Source organism: Elephantulus edwardii, unplaced genomic scaffold (genome assembly GCF_000299155.1).
Source record: "Elephantulus edwardii isolate Elephantulus edwardi_28Jun2011 unplaced genomic scaffold, EleEdw1.0 scaffold00093, whole genome shotgun sequence".
Lineage (NCBI taxonomy): Eukaryota > Metazoa > Chordata > Mammalia > Macroscelidea > Macroscelididae > Elephantulus > Elephantulus edwardii.
The window spans coordinates 1,231,701-1,245,831 of NW_006399843.1; positions in this window are offsets into that span (position 1 = coordinate 1,231,701).

Genomic DNA, 14,131 nt, shown 5'->3' on the forward strand with positions numbered 1-14,131 from the left:
GAAGAAGAAGAAGAAGAAGAAGAAGAAGAAGAAGAAGAAGAAGAAGAAGAAGAAGAGAGGAGGGGGGAGGGGAGGGGAGGAGAGGAAAGGAGAGGAGAGAGAAGAGAGAACATCAGATTATCAGCTGACATGGTCAGAATGATAATGCATTTCTATCCTAAGCCCAAGACCAAAAGAACTCAAGAGCTCACAGGAATCTGGGGATAGAAAGAAGAAGCAGGTAGATAAGATAGATACGCAGTGGACTCTAAATGAGTCCACACAAGATGTGCAGTCTGCTTCCTTATTTGGAAGCCAAGCAAATGCTTAAAGGAAGAAACATTTCTAAGACGTGATAAAGGTAAATAATGAACAGAATGTGCCTTTGAAATCTGTGCAAAGGCTTGGGAAGTGATGGGTCATAATGCCCTCATAAGATGTCAGGACACCCAGATGGGAGTAGTCTAATATATCTCTGTGAAATGGCCTAGAAAATGGAATGGTATCACTCAATTCCATCACCACAGTGTACCTAATGCTTAATATGCTTTCTATCTTCCTCAAATAACTCTTGTGCGAGAAATCTGTGGTAGAAAGAACATTCAGAAAGAACACTGGCAATGGATTCTCTATCCTGGATGCTTGGATCCTCCCTTTGGTCTTAAGTTTCCCAACATAAAATAAGGATAATTTAGTTGTTACTTGAATTTAATTATATAATGAGTGTTGAACACTTATAATTGAATACTAAAATGAGCAATTTACATGGAACACATTGCCTAGATCAATAGGTATAGGCTTTGGGTGGGGAGAAGGAATTTTAAAAACTTTCAGTACATATAGTTGAAGATATATTTATAAAAATAAATGTGTTAATCTCAGTACTGAAAATGTACCCTAAAGAAACCAGAATTGTGATGCAAACAGATGTACACCCATGTTTTTTGCAGCATTATCCACAATAGCAAAGACATAATGCAGTCCACGTGCCCATCAATAAACAAATGGATAAAAAATCCTGTGATCCACACAATGGAATAGTATGCAGAACTGAAAAACAATAAATTTGTAAAACACTACACAGCATTGACGAGTCTGGAAGACATTTTGCGAGTGAAATATCTCAGTCACAAAAGGACAAATACTGCATAAGAACACTGTTATAAAACTAAGATGAAAACCGGGTGAAGGGGAGAACAGGAAAAGCATGAATAGCTAATGAATATGACACTAGAATAGGTGAAGGGAAGGACTATCTGAAAGAAATGAATGATTAGACATTACATATATGAAAATTAACAATTTAGAGCAAGACATTCATTATGAAGTGAATAGAGGGGAAGGGAGAAAAATGTGTACTAGTGAATGAATGAAAACTCATCCTTCCTATATTTTCACTAAAACTAAAACTTAAAAATGGTGTTACATATAGCAGCCAGAATATTCTGGCTAAAGATGGTAAGAAACAAATTTGTAAACCTGAATTGTAAGGATTGCAGTACAAGCTAAGTGTTGAGGTGTGAGGCAAAGATCTTAGAAATAACATATAAGATCTAATAACTTCTAGAAGTATGATTCTTGAGTGGATGTGTCTCAAATTTGTGCTACCTACCCCTCTTCCAAGTACTTTTTAATATCCTTCCTACTGCTCAGTAACTTCCTTCATGATATGTCTTGTCTCCCAAAAAAGAAGCCAGCCATTTATTTGCCTTTCTCCTCTTGGAGCTAGGATGCAAGCATATGGCTTGAGTTTGGCAGAGCAGATGAATCGAACAAAACTCCTATTTCAGAAGAGCGTGGCATGAGGAGAAATGTACCATGCACAATTCTGTCTGGTGAAGTCTGAGAGAGAGCTGTCTTTTAGAAGCAGAGAGGCAAAGACCATGTTTGTAGAGTTCTTGGCCAAACATCCATGAGACAATCTGAAGTATTTATGCTGATCGGAGGCTGCAATTGGGTCTCTACTAAAACAACAATAAATCATTACCGTTAAGCTAATGATGGGCCACAGGAACCCTGTAAGAAAGAGTAGAACTGCCCTTAGAGTTTCAAAGACTGTACATCTTTGTGAGAATAGACTGTCATGGTTGTGTCTCTTGGAGCAGCTAATGGGTTCAAACTAATGACCTCCTGGTTAGCAGACCAAATGTACCATTAGGACTCCTTGACTGAAACAGCTGTCGGTGTGGTTTGAAGGTTGTTATTCACTGTCTTCCAGTTAAACCTGATTTTCTAGCTTTTCTAGACAGCCTGTATGTTATCTTATGAACCTCAACAAATTCTTTTCATGCATAAACTAGCTGGAGTGCATTTTGTGCATTTGTGAACAAGTACCTGGCTTGACATAGCTATGAGGTATTCTGATTGTGGAAGTTTATCTCTTTTGCCTCCTATCAGTTTCCAGTTCTCATCAATTCCAACTCCTGGTGCTCACAAATGTGTCAAGAGTAGAGCAGTGCTCCCCAGGGCTTGAATGACTGACTCTTTGGAAGTCAGATCTTTCTCTCAAGGTACATCTGGGTGAACTCAAACTTCAAGGCGTTCAGTTATGAGCTGAGCATATTGTTCTTACCACCCACAGACTTCTCTGCCTCCTGAGATCTCACAAAACAGACAGGAATACCCTCCCAAGAGAAAAAGCAAGAGTTAGGAAGCAGCCACTTAGAATGATGGGAAAGGAAACCAGAAGCAGGCTGCAGCAAGCCCCCATTCCACTGTGGAAAGCTCACCAACCTCTGATCCGTATGATGCCATATGAGTGGACAATGAAGGAGGGAAAGTCCTCCTTGAAATGAGTATGTGTCACCTTATTGTAAGAACAATGTAACAGATACATATCACTGTGGTGGGCTTAATCTCAAAAAGCAGTTTGTCTATAATTAGGGAGGAAAGAAAATACAGTGGATAATATATCAAGTGCTGGTTTCTGAATGTAATGCCATTCTAAACAATAAACTATAGAAAGGATTTGCCTAAAGTCTTTAATAGCTAACAAAGAAGCATTAAATAATCCTCAAATCACCATACCACCTGCCAATGAAATAAATTACTTTTGAAATGCTGCTAGAATTGAGTGAAAAGAGCAAGTGAGGTTTTATTTTATGCTCACAGCTCAGTTTGTTCCCTGAAATACTAACGATGAGTCATAACGATTTGTTCCAGTTGGTTACTGGCTGTGGTTTCAACTCAACCAGTTCCTTCTGCTAGGGAGAAAGACAAGTATACTTACCAACATTAAATAAAATAAAGTACATAAGAAAAATTAGAAATAAACTGTCCTTTTCATAAAAGATGGAAGTGAAACAAGAATGATAGGGAGTAGGAGTAGGCCACTGTCTCTCCTTAGGAAAACCTTTATGAACAAGGCCTGGGAAGAAAACAATTGTAAGCCTTTAAAGAGAACCTCTGGGAGCCTTGTGGAAAGTGTGCGGTTCAATGCTATCAATGTTTTTATAATATGTTTATAAAAAAGGTAGGAGTTTCTAGACCTTTGCACTCAACATTTCCTTTTATTACGGCTTTCCAATTTATGAATTGCTTTTGTTTGCATACTCACAACATAGGCTTGTGGGTTTTTTTATGTTCCTACATATCAACAAGCTTAGGTAAGAAAGAGTGGCACTTTTCTCTGGCATGGTAAAGAACAGGGGAAAAGATACGAGTTTTGTCTCAGCCAAAGCTGTCTACAGGACAACTGCCCACACACACAAACAGCTGTCAAGATGCAAACAGGCCACTCTTCCTGGGATCATACAAACTTTGCCGACTTAGTCTCATCTGGCTTTTCTGGAGTATTCCACAATGACATAGTCACATCTCTTCCAATGAAGACAACCATGTTCTCTCATCTCCTGGTCTCTTCTTGTCTCTATCCTAGGCATTCAAATTTTCTACTCAAATTTTACCCAACTGGAATTGTCAAACAGATGACTTGACTCATTTGTTATTGTTCTCGAGTACCAATGAGTTGGTTTCAACTCATAAAAACACAACAAAATGAAACACTGCTAAGAAACCTGCACCATCCTTACAGTTGATACTATGCTTTAGATCATTGTTGGAACCCCTATGAGAATCCAACTCATAGAAAGATTTCTTGTTTGATAACCCTTTACTTTTCCAAGCATGGTGTCTTGCTTTGGTAGTTGCTATTGAAAAAAACCTACAAATTGTTTATTTTCTTGGTGGACATTTGGGTGTTTTTTCCACTTTAGGTCCCTGGAAGAAAAGAGTAGTGGTCAAAAAGAAAAAATTGAAAACTCTATGGAAATACAACCGGAGCCAAAGAGGAGGAAATACAAGATTTCTACCAAATATTACAGTCAGGGATTGATTGAACATGCAATCAAGGTGCCTTAATAATAATGGGTGACTGGAATGCAAAAGTTGAAAATAGAAAAGACAGATCAGCAATTAGAAAAGCATGGGCTTGGTGACAGAAATGAAGCTGGAGATGGAATGATAGAATTTTTCACAATCAATAACTTAGTCATTGCAAATACATTTTATAAGAAACATAAACACAGGCTAAACACAGGGATTTCACCTGATAGTATGCATAGGAATCAGATCAATTACATCTGTGGAAAGAATTACTGGAGAAACTCAGTATCAGCTCTGAAAACTAGGCCAGGTGCTGATTGTGGAACAGACCACCAACTACTCATATGCAAGTTCAAGCTGAAGCTGAGGAAAATGAAATCAAGTCCATTAGAACCAAAATTTGACCTTTAGTCTATCCCATGTAAATTTCAAAACCATCTCAGGAATAGGTTTGAGGCCTTGAACATTAATGAGTGAAGACCAGAAGAATTGTGGAAGGATATCAAGAATATAATCCAGGAAGAATGCAAAAGGTCATTACAAAGACAGAGGAGGAAGAAAAGACCAAAACTGTTGTCAGAAGAAACTCTAAATATTCCACTGGAGCACCAAAAAACCAAAGCAAAGGGAAGAAATCATGATATTAAGGAATTTAACAGAAGATTCCAGAGAGCAGCATGGAAAGACAAAGTAAAGTATTACAATGAAATCTGCAAGGAGCTGGAGTCAGAAAATTAAAAGGGCTGAACTAGCTCAGCATTTTTTAAGCTAAAGGAACTGAAGAACAAATGCAAATCTCTAGTTGTAATACTTAAGATGCTTTGGGCAGAATATTAAATCATCCAGGAAGCATTAAAAGACGATGGAAAGAGTATACAGAGTCATTGAAGAATTTCGTGAAACAATTTATGAGCAAAAGCCTGTTGTGATGAAGGAAGAAGTTCAAGCTGCTCTGAAAGAATTGGCAAAAGACAAGGCCTCAGGAATTGATTGCATACCAATTGATATATTTCAGCAAGCAGATGTTGTTGTAGATGTGCTCACCAAGTTGTACAAAAAAATCTGGAGGACAATCACCTGGCCAACTGACTGGAAGAGATCTATATATGTTCCCATTCCAAAGAAAGGTGATTAAACAGAGTTTGGAAATTATTGAACAGTATCACCGATATCAAGGAAACACTGCATGGTTCAAAATTGGGAAGGTTGTAAGCCAGATATGTGTCCTGTCTAAATACCTTTTCAACCTGTATGCAGAATAGATTATCCGGGAAACTGGGCTCTATGAGGAGAAATGTGGGGTCAAGATTGGTGGAAGATCTATCAACAGTCTGCGATATGCAGATGACACAACCCTGCTTGCTGAAACTGAGGAGGACCTGAAACGCTTGCTGCAGAGGGTCAAGGACTGCAGCCTCCAATAGGGATTGAGGCTCAATGTCAAGAAGACAAAGATTCTCACCACTGGGTCAATTGGCAGCATCAGGATGGATGGTGAGGAGATTGAGATTGTTCACAGCTTCAGTTTGCTTGGCTCCACAGTCAACACTCTTGGCACCAGTAGCTAGTATTGCCATGGGAAAGTCTGCTGTTAGGGACCTCTCCAAAGTACTGAAGAGCAATGGTTTCTCTCTGGAGACTAAGGTGCATCTGATACAGGCCATGGTCTTTGCTATCACTTGTTATGCATCAGAGAGTTGGACGATGACTAAGGAGGCTAGAAGGAGAATTGATGCCTTTGAGTGGTGGTGCTGGAGAAGAGTATTGAGGGTACCATGGACTGCTAGGAAAACAAACTGATTTATCCTGGAAAGGGTCTAACCTGGCTGCTTCTTGGAGGCAAGAATTCTAAGGCTCCATCTAACATACTTTGGACATGTTGCAAGGAGGGACAGGTCCTTGGAGAGGGACATCATGCTTGGGAGGGTCGAGGGACAATGCAGGAGGGGAAGGCCCCCTATGAGGTGGATTGTTTCAGTGATTGGGGTATTCGGGATCGGTGTATCAGAGATGGTGCGATTGGCACAAGACAGAGCAGAGTTTAGGGATGTTGTACATAGGGTGTCTATGAGTTGCAAGCAACTCGACAACACATAACAACAACAAACAACTTTACCAATATCACATGAAAGCAAGATTCTGCTGAAGACTATCCAAAAACGAATGGAACAGCACATCAACAGAGAACTGCCTGAAATGCAGGCTTGATTTAGAAGAGACCGTGGCACTAGGGATATTATAGCTAATGTCAGATGGATCTTGGCTGAAGGTGGAGAGTACCAGAAGAATGTCTATCTGTATTTCATTGACTATGCAAAAGCATTTGATAGTGTGGATCACAACAAACTCTGGCTGACTCTGAGAAGAATGGGAAGCCCAGAACACTTGATTGTGCTTATGCAAAAACTGTACTTAGACTAGGAGGCAGTTGTCAGAACAGAGCAAGGAAACACTGCATGGTTCAACATTGGGAAGGATGTGTGCCAAGAATGTGTGCTACCTCCATATCTTGTTAATCTCTAAATTGAACAGATTATCTGGGAGGCTGGGCTCTATGAGGAGAAATGGGACATCAGGATTGGAGGTAGACTCATCAACAACTTGTGTTGTGCAGATGACACAACTCTGCTTGTTGAAACTGAGGAGAACCTGAAGTACTTGCTGCAGAAGGTCAAGGACTGCAGCCTTCAATATGGATTGAAGCTCAACATCAAGAAAATAAAGATTCTCACCACTGGGCTGATTAGCAGGAACATGATAGATGATGAAGAGGTTGAGATTGTTGACAGCTTCAGTTTGCTTGGCTCTGCAATCAACAGTCTTGGCTCCAGGAGCCAGGAAATTAAAAGACTATTGCACTGCGAAAGTCAGCTGTCAAAGTCCTCTCCAAAGTACTGAAGAGCAGCGATGTCAGTCTGGAGACTAAGGTGTCCCTGATACACTCCATAGTTATTGACATTACTTGCTATGTATCAGAAATCTGACAATGATTAAGGATGATAGGAGGAGAGTTAATGTCTTTGAGCCATGGTGCGGGAGCAGAGTATTGAATATACCATGGACTGCTAGGAGAACAAACAAGTTCGTCCTGGAGAGGGTGAAAGCTGCTCCTTGGAGGCAAGGATTCTGAAGCTTCCTCTGACCTACTTTGGACATGTTACAAGGTGGGATCAGACCTTTGACAGTGATGTCATGCTTGAGAGGGTGGAGAGACAGTGCAGAAGAGGAAGATCCAATGAGATGGACTGATTCAGTCACTAGGTTATTGGGGATAGGTGTGTCATAGACAGTAAGATTGGCAAGGGATAGAGCAGGGTTTAGGGCTGTTGTACATAGATAGGGTCTCTGTGTCAGGCAAATTGACGGCACGTAACTAAAACAATGAAAGTACATAAAGCAGGAGTGGCATCCACTACCTAAGCAACATGCCTCTGAAAACTCTTTTAACTTTGCTAAAGGACTACAGTTATAAAAAGGCTTTAGGTCCTTTCTTTGTTCATAGGGTTCCTATGAGCCCTGCTCAAATCGACGGCAATCAACCATGAAACAACAACACAAAAATACAGTTCTACCCTCTCACACATGAGGATGCTGTGAGTTTGAGCACTTGATGGCTACTGATTGGCTGGTTAGGAGGGTGGGCTGTTTGGTAGTTGGCTGGCTGGCTAACCGGCTGCCTGACGGGCTCGCTGGTTGATTGGCTTGTTGGTAGGTATAAGAAGCCACATCTCTCTGTTCACATGGATATCCTAGAACCCAGGTGACTCTCCCATGGTCCAGGTTCCTGCAATGGGCTTAGCAGCTATTCTCATACTTCTCCTTGGTGGCAGGAGCTCCCAAGACCATGAGGAGTTCAGGCAGTACTGCTGGACAACAGCAAGCTGGGACTGAGACATTGCTGAGATACCTTCAAACACAAATGGTTCTCAGGCAAAATGTATTACAGATAAACAGAGAATGGTACTGTGTTTTCGCTGTGGTCAACTATTGGGTTGCGGAAAAGGTTATGAGTGAAAATATTTGTAGCTCTCACGTCTCATAAATATATGTGACAATGATGGAGAAAGGGAGATCATCATTTGAAAAATAGATTTTGCTCTACTGCCTCCAAAGGTCACATTCCACATAAAAAGGTCAAGCTCAGCAAGAAGGCCAGGCGGAGGTTCGCCCTGGTGCAACACTGGCTCTCCATCTCAGCTATTTTCCCCAAGGTCCAAGAACAACATGACCTTAGTGGGTGAGTTTGTTTTAGTTCTTTGAGCTGCTACTTCTGCCAAGAAACTCCTTGCTGCCTCTTGGTGCTGCTTGCTGCTTTACTGGCTATTTTTGCATAAAGAATTGAGTGTCCATACCTAAGCAGAGGGAATCATGAAAGCGTGACTGTTTATTATTGTTAAGCCCACTCACGATGGCCTTTTGAAAATGTGGTGTACATATGTAAGAGGACAGACAAACGAGATGTTATGGAAATTTCTCCAACACAAAGGTAATGGACTTATAGCCTTTCACTGAAATGTGTCCCTTCTTCTTCATTTTAACATTTTTCTCTCATTTCAAAGAGTTTCTTTTCTAGTGACTTTTCCAAACCTGGTAATGTGAACGGGAGTGGGGGCAGGGGGAGCTTTTCAAAGTCCAAGGCAAAAAATGGAGCAGGAGAATATAGACAAATATAAATCATGCAATCACACGGCCCATTAGCAAATCGTTGACTATTTTGTAATGTGATTTCATAGAACTCACTTAAAACAGAGATACATATTCCATTAGACATACACCCTCTCTTCTCTCTTTCTCTTTCTCTCTCTCTCTCTCTCTCTCTCTCTCTCACACACACACACACACACACACACACACACACTCCATGGCACAACAATCTAAATTGGTAAGGCAGTGAGATGACAATAACTCCGGGCCTATTATCTCACAAAGATAAAGAAAGAGGTACTTTAGGAAAAGTGGTCTTTATGTGCCATCCACACCTTTTAATAACATTCTCTATACAACAGCAAAACATTTAAGTGAAGTTTCTCTTATTCACTTATTCAACAATTATTTACAAAGTACACACTATGCTTAGGAGTCCCAGGGTGTAAAACACTAAAATGCTCAGCTACTCACCAAAAGGTTGGAGGTTCAAGTATACTTCCAAATACTAGAAAACTGATGTCAGAGAGTGCGGCTCTGACTATGCTGTGGGGTAAAGTTCTAGTCTGCACATATATGTTCACTTTGAGTTAGAGTCAACTGAAGACCAAGCAGCAAATCATTACTATGTGCCAGGCATTCCTGCTTCTTATTTCCAACTGTCTGTTTAGTCTTCCAGAGTCTAGGGTGATTTTCTCTTTGGCAGTGAGAATATTATTGATTCTAAATATTCTATGAAATTGTTACAAGTATTCTCTCTCTTGTATATCATTTCTGTACATAAACGTTAAAGCACAAAGAGACGTTTATGCATTACAAACACATATGCATGCACACACAATTAACAAGAGTTAAAGGAAGTAAGGTAACAACTGTTGCATATATAATCCTGCAATAGCAGTAAGAACAATAATCTATCAGAAGTCAACCAATAACAACAACATCAGTGGATATAGGTAGACACGTAAAGAGAACAAGAATGGGAAAAGAATAGGATCACATCCCTGAACACATGTAAATATGACTGAAGACATTTCAACATGTGTTCAATATGTGCTTCAAATATATTCATGTATATAATAAGGCATATGGTGGTCAAAGTTATGAAAATTCCTTAGACATAACCAGATATCTTGAGGGAGTGAGTCATTGGGCCTAAGAGCTCAGTATCATGGCTTTGGGAAGCATCAAGGTAGTCCACAAAGACAATGTCCTATCTGCTGCCTAAGGGAGAGTAAATGTGGTCTGAAAGTTTTGAGTGGCCTTCTAAGCTGTAACTATCAGCATCTTCCACTCCAGAGCAAAGAAGAGTGAAGAAAATCAGAGTTGCATGGAAACAATTGATCATATGAACCTGCAGGTTCCATGACTCTGAGAACAGAAGATAGTTCTTCTGGTTCCTTCACTACCACTGGCAACTAACCTGAAAGTGATCATAATAGGAGGTCTTGAACACAGCTGGAAGAATGTGTAGAATAATAACCCCTAAAAATCTTAATCACCCTTCAAGTCTTCAATGTCATGAAACAAAATTAATTATTTAAAACAGCATAGGAAAAGGAGATCCTGCATGAGATGGATTGATACAGTAACTGGGGCAATGAGGGCTGGTGTGTCAGAATTAATGAAACTGGCTTAGGACAGGAAGGATTCAGAGCTGCTGTACATAGGGTTGCTATACATCACAGGCGCTTAATGACACATAACAATAACATACTATGACAGGTTTGGAAAGAGAAGAGGCATCCACTTCCTAAATAACATGCCTCTGGAAACTCTATGAATGTTGATAAATGTGGATAGTTGTAGAGGGGCTTCAGGCCTTTCATACACAGGGTCACTACGAGCTGTGCTCGTGCTCAACTCAAAGGCAATCAACAACAACAACAAGGTTAAGTTAAGTTGCTCTATAAACTTTCACCCAAACCACAATAAAACTTTTTAAAATATTATACCTTCTGTTTTTTATAATAGTCTTATGTAGTATTTGTCCTGATAGGTCTGAGATAGTTCACACAACATAATGCTCTCTAGCCTCTCCCCTGTGGCATGCTTTTTTTTCAAATAGTTGCTAACTCAGCATAATGCTCTCTAGCCTCTCCCATGTTACATAGTATTTTTTAAATAGTTGCTCCTGAGTGCCACATAGAGTTCCATCACGTGAACCTACCACAACTTCTCAATCCAATCATTTGTTCATGGATATTTGGCAGGGAAGCTGAGGGTGGGAAAAGGGAGACATTGTGGGGTCCCAGAGTTTGGTGGTTGGAGGGAGGGAGTGAATGAATTAGGAAAGATCTAGTAGGGATCTGAAAAGAGGAGGTAATGGTAGTCATAGGTCAATGGTGATTTATTTTAGAAGAAACAATATTTGGGAATGATCATAAGATACAAAATGTGATTGGGGAAAAAAGCCTCACTGCGCGGTACACAGGAGCCATGATTTTGTAAACTACCTAACTTGGGACAGACTGGACAGCATTATGCTGAGTGAACTAACTCAGTCCCACAGGGCAAATATTGTAAAAAACCATTATTGTAGAACGAGTATAAGGATCCAAGGGAGGTGGGGGAGGGTGGAAGTGGAGGAATGAGGATGTTCAGGGGGAGGAGGAAATAATCATGGGGTTGTACAATTTGATGGAGGGGTGAGGAAATTAGAAAAATCTGTTCTCAAAATCAATGTATTTGAATTTTGTAAATAAATTAGTATTAAAAAAATTATTTTTTTAAAAAAAATCTGTTGTTGTTATGTGTCAGCAAGTTACCTGCAATCCATAGCAACCTTATGTACAACAGCTCTGAACCCTGCTCTATCCAGAGCCAACCTTATTGTCTCTGACATACCTACTCCCATGACCCCAGTAATTGAGTCAATCCATTTCATACAGGGTCTTCCTCTCTTGTGCTATCTCTCCACCCTCCCAAATATGATGTCTCTCTCCAAGGACTTGTACCTCCTTGCAACATATCCAAAGTACATTAGACAGAGCTTCAGAACCCTTGCCTCCAAGGAGCAGCCTGGTTTCACCCTCTCTAGGAAGAACTTGTTTGTTCTAGTGTCTATGGTATATTCAAAACTCTTCTCCAGCACCACAGCTCAAAGGCATCAATTCTCCTTCTATAATTTCTAGTCATTGTCCAGATTTCTAATGCATAGCAAGTAATTGCAAAGACCATGGCCTGGATCAGGCACACCTTAGTCTCCAGATTGATATTGTTGCTCTTCAGTACTCTGGAGATGTCCTTGGCAGCAGACTTTCCCCATTCAATTTGTTTTTTGATATCCTGGCTGCTGGTACTAAGAGGGTTAATGGTGGAGCCAAGCAAATTAAAGCTGTTAATAATCTCAATCTCTTCACATCTGTCATGATGTTGCCAATCAGCCCAGAGGTGAGAATCTTTGTTTTCTTGATGTTGAGTTTCAATCCATATTGAAGGCTGCAGTTCTTGACCTTCTGCAGCAAGCGCTTCAGTTCCTCCTCAGTTTCAGCAAGCAAGGTTGTGTCATCTTCATAACACAAGTTGTTGATGACTCTTCCTCAAATCCTGATAACACATTCCTCCTCAAAGAGCCTCTAAGATGATCTGTTACACATATAGATTGAAAAGGTAAAATTCTACATTCAGTAAAAATATGTTTCAAATGTAAAGATAAAATTTTTAAAATTGAGAGGGGAAAAGATCATATTGATAGAGGACTTGTCAAACTGAGATAAAAATATGTTTTACTAAATTAGTGTATATTTCATTATTTCATTTAGAAAAATAAAACCAAACACTTGTTCCTATAAACTTCATATTTTTGCTATGAATAGAAAAAAAAGTTTACTACCATCAGCAGAGTCTCTGGGTAGAGCAATTGTTTAAGTGCTTGACTCTTAGCTGAAAGACTGATAATTCAAGCACACCAAGACACATCTCAAAAGAAAGTCTTGGAAATCTGCTCCTAAAGGCCAAAGCCATAAAAACCCTACAGAGCACAATGGGACTCTGCACATTCAAGGTTGTCATGGGTATAAATCAATCTGTCAGCAACTAGTTTGTACTTTAGGTTTTATCATCATCATTTTATCAGAACTTTGAGGTCTTTACAATCCATCATTTTGTCTTTTAAATCCCACCTTCTGCAATACTTATGGCCTAAGGATTGTGGTTTTCCAAATATCTCATTAAGCCACTTAGCACAGTCTTCTGCAGTAGACTGCTATTCTAAGTCTGTATCGAAGCTCAAGCAGACAAACCAAGAGCCCAGAACTTACATACAGAGTGTCTGCCCTGTTTCATCTGGAGCTTTATCTATTTCACTAATGGCTATGGGGGCTTTCATGAATAAACAGTAAAACATTAATTCCAAAACTTGGAGAATGATTGAGACTCCATATTTTGCCTCCTGCATAATTTAGAGTTTGAACAAATAGACAAATTAATTTTAATTCAAAACAAAATAATCACTGGTTTAGCTTGAACATATTCATTAGATGACTTCAAGTGAAATTCTTGAATAAGATATATACTATAAAATTTTTGTTGGTCTTTTATGGGCCTCATTGAAATGTCTGGGGAATAGCTTCTTTCCTTTACAGAGCTTTATAGCACCTAGTGTTTGTACAGGATTTTATTATATATATTTTTACTGTATCCTTTTTCTCTGCAAATTTAAATTAGAAAAACAGTAAAGGGATAAAATGACTTTAATTGAATATGCCAAAGCAAACTCATAAAGAATATTCAGTCTAGCTTTTCAAACCCATGAGAGATGTGGTCTCTTCTCATAGGTCTGTTGCTGTGAAATGGTGTCCCCTAAAAATGTACATTGAAGTCTTACCTGTGACTGTGATCTGGTTGGGGGAAAAAAGAGTCTTTAAAGATGTGATGTTATCCATTAAGTCAGAATGGAGCAGGATGAATCCTAATTTAATCAGAGTTATGTTTTTAAGAAAAAGGAGAAAAGATAAAAATAAATATACACAAGGAAAAAAGTCACACTAAGACAGGGAGAGATTGACAAGATACATAAATATCTATGAAAAAGTGTCTAACTATCACCATAATCTAGAAAAGAGGCAAGGAACATAACCTTAAAAAGAAACCAACACACTTGATACTCTAACTTTGGACTCCCAACCTTAAGAACTATGAAACATTGCTCCATTTGTGTATGTATGTATATATGTATGTGTGT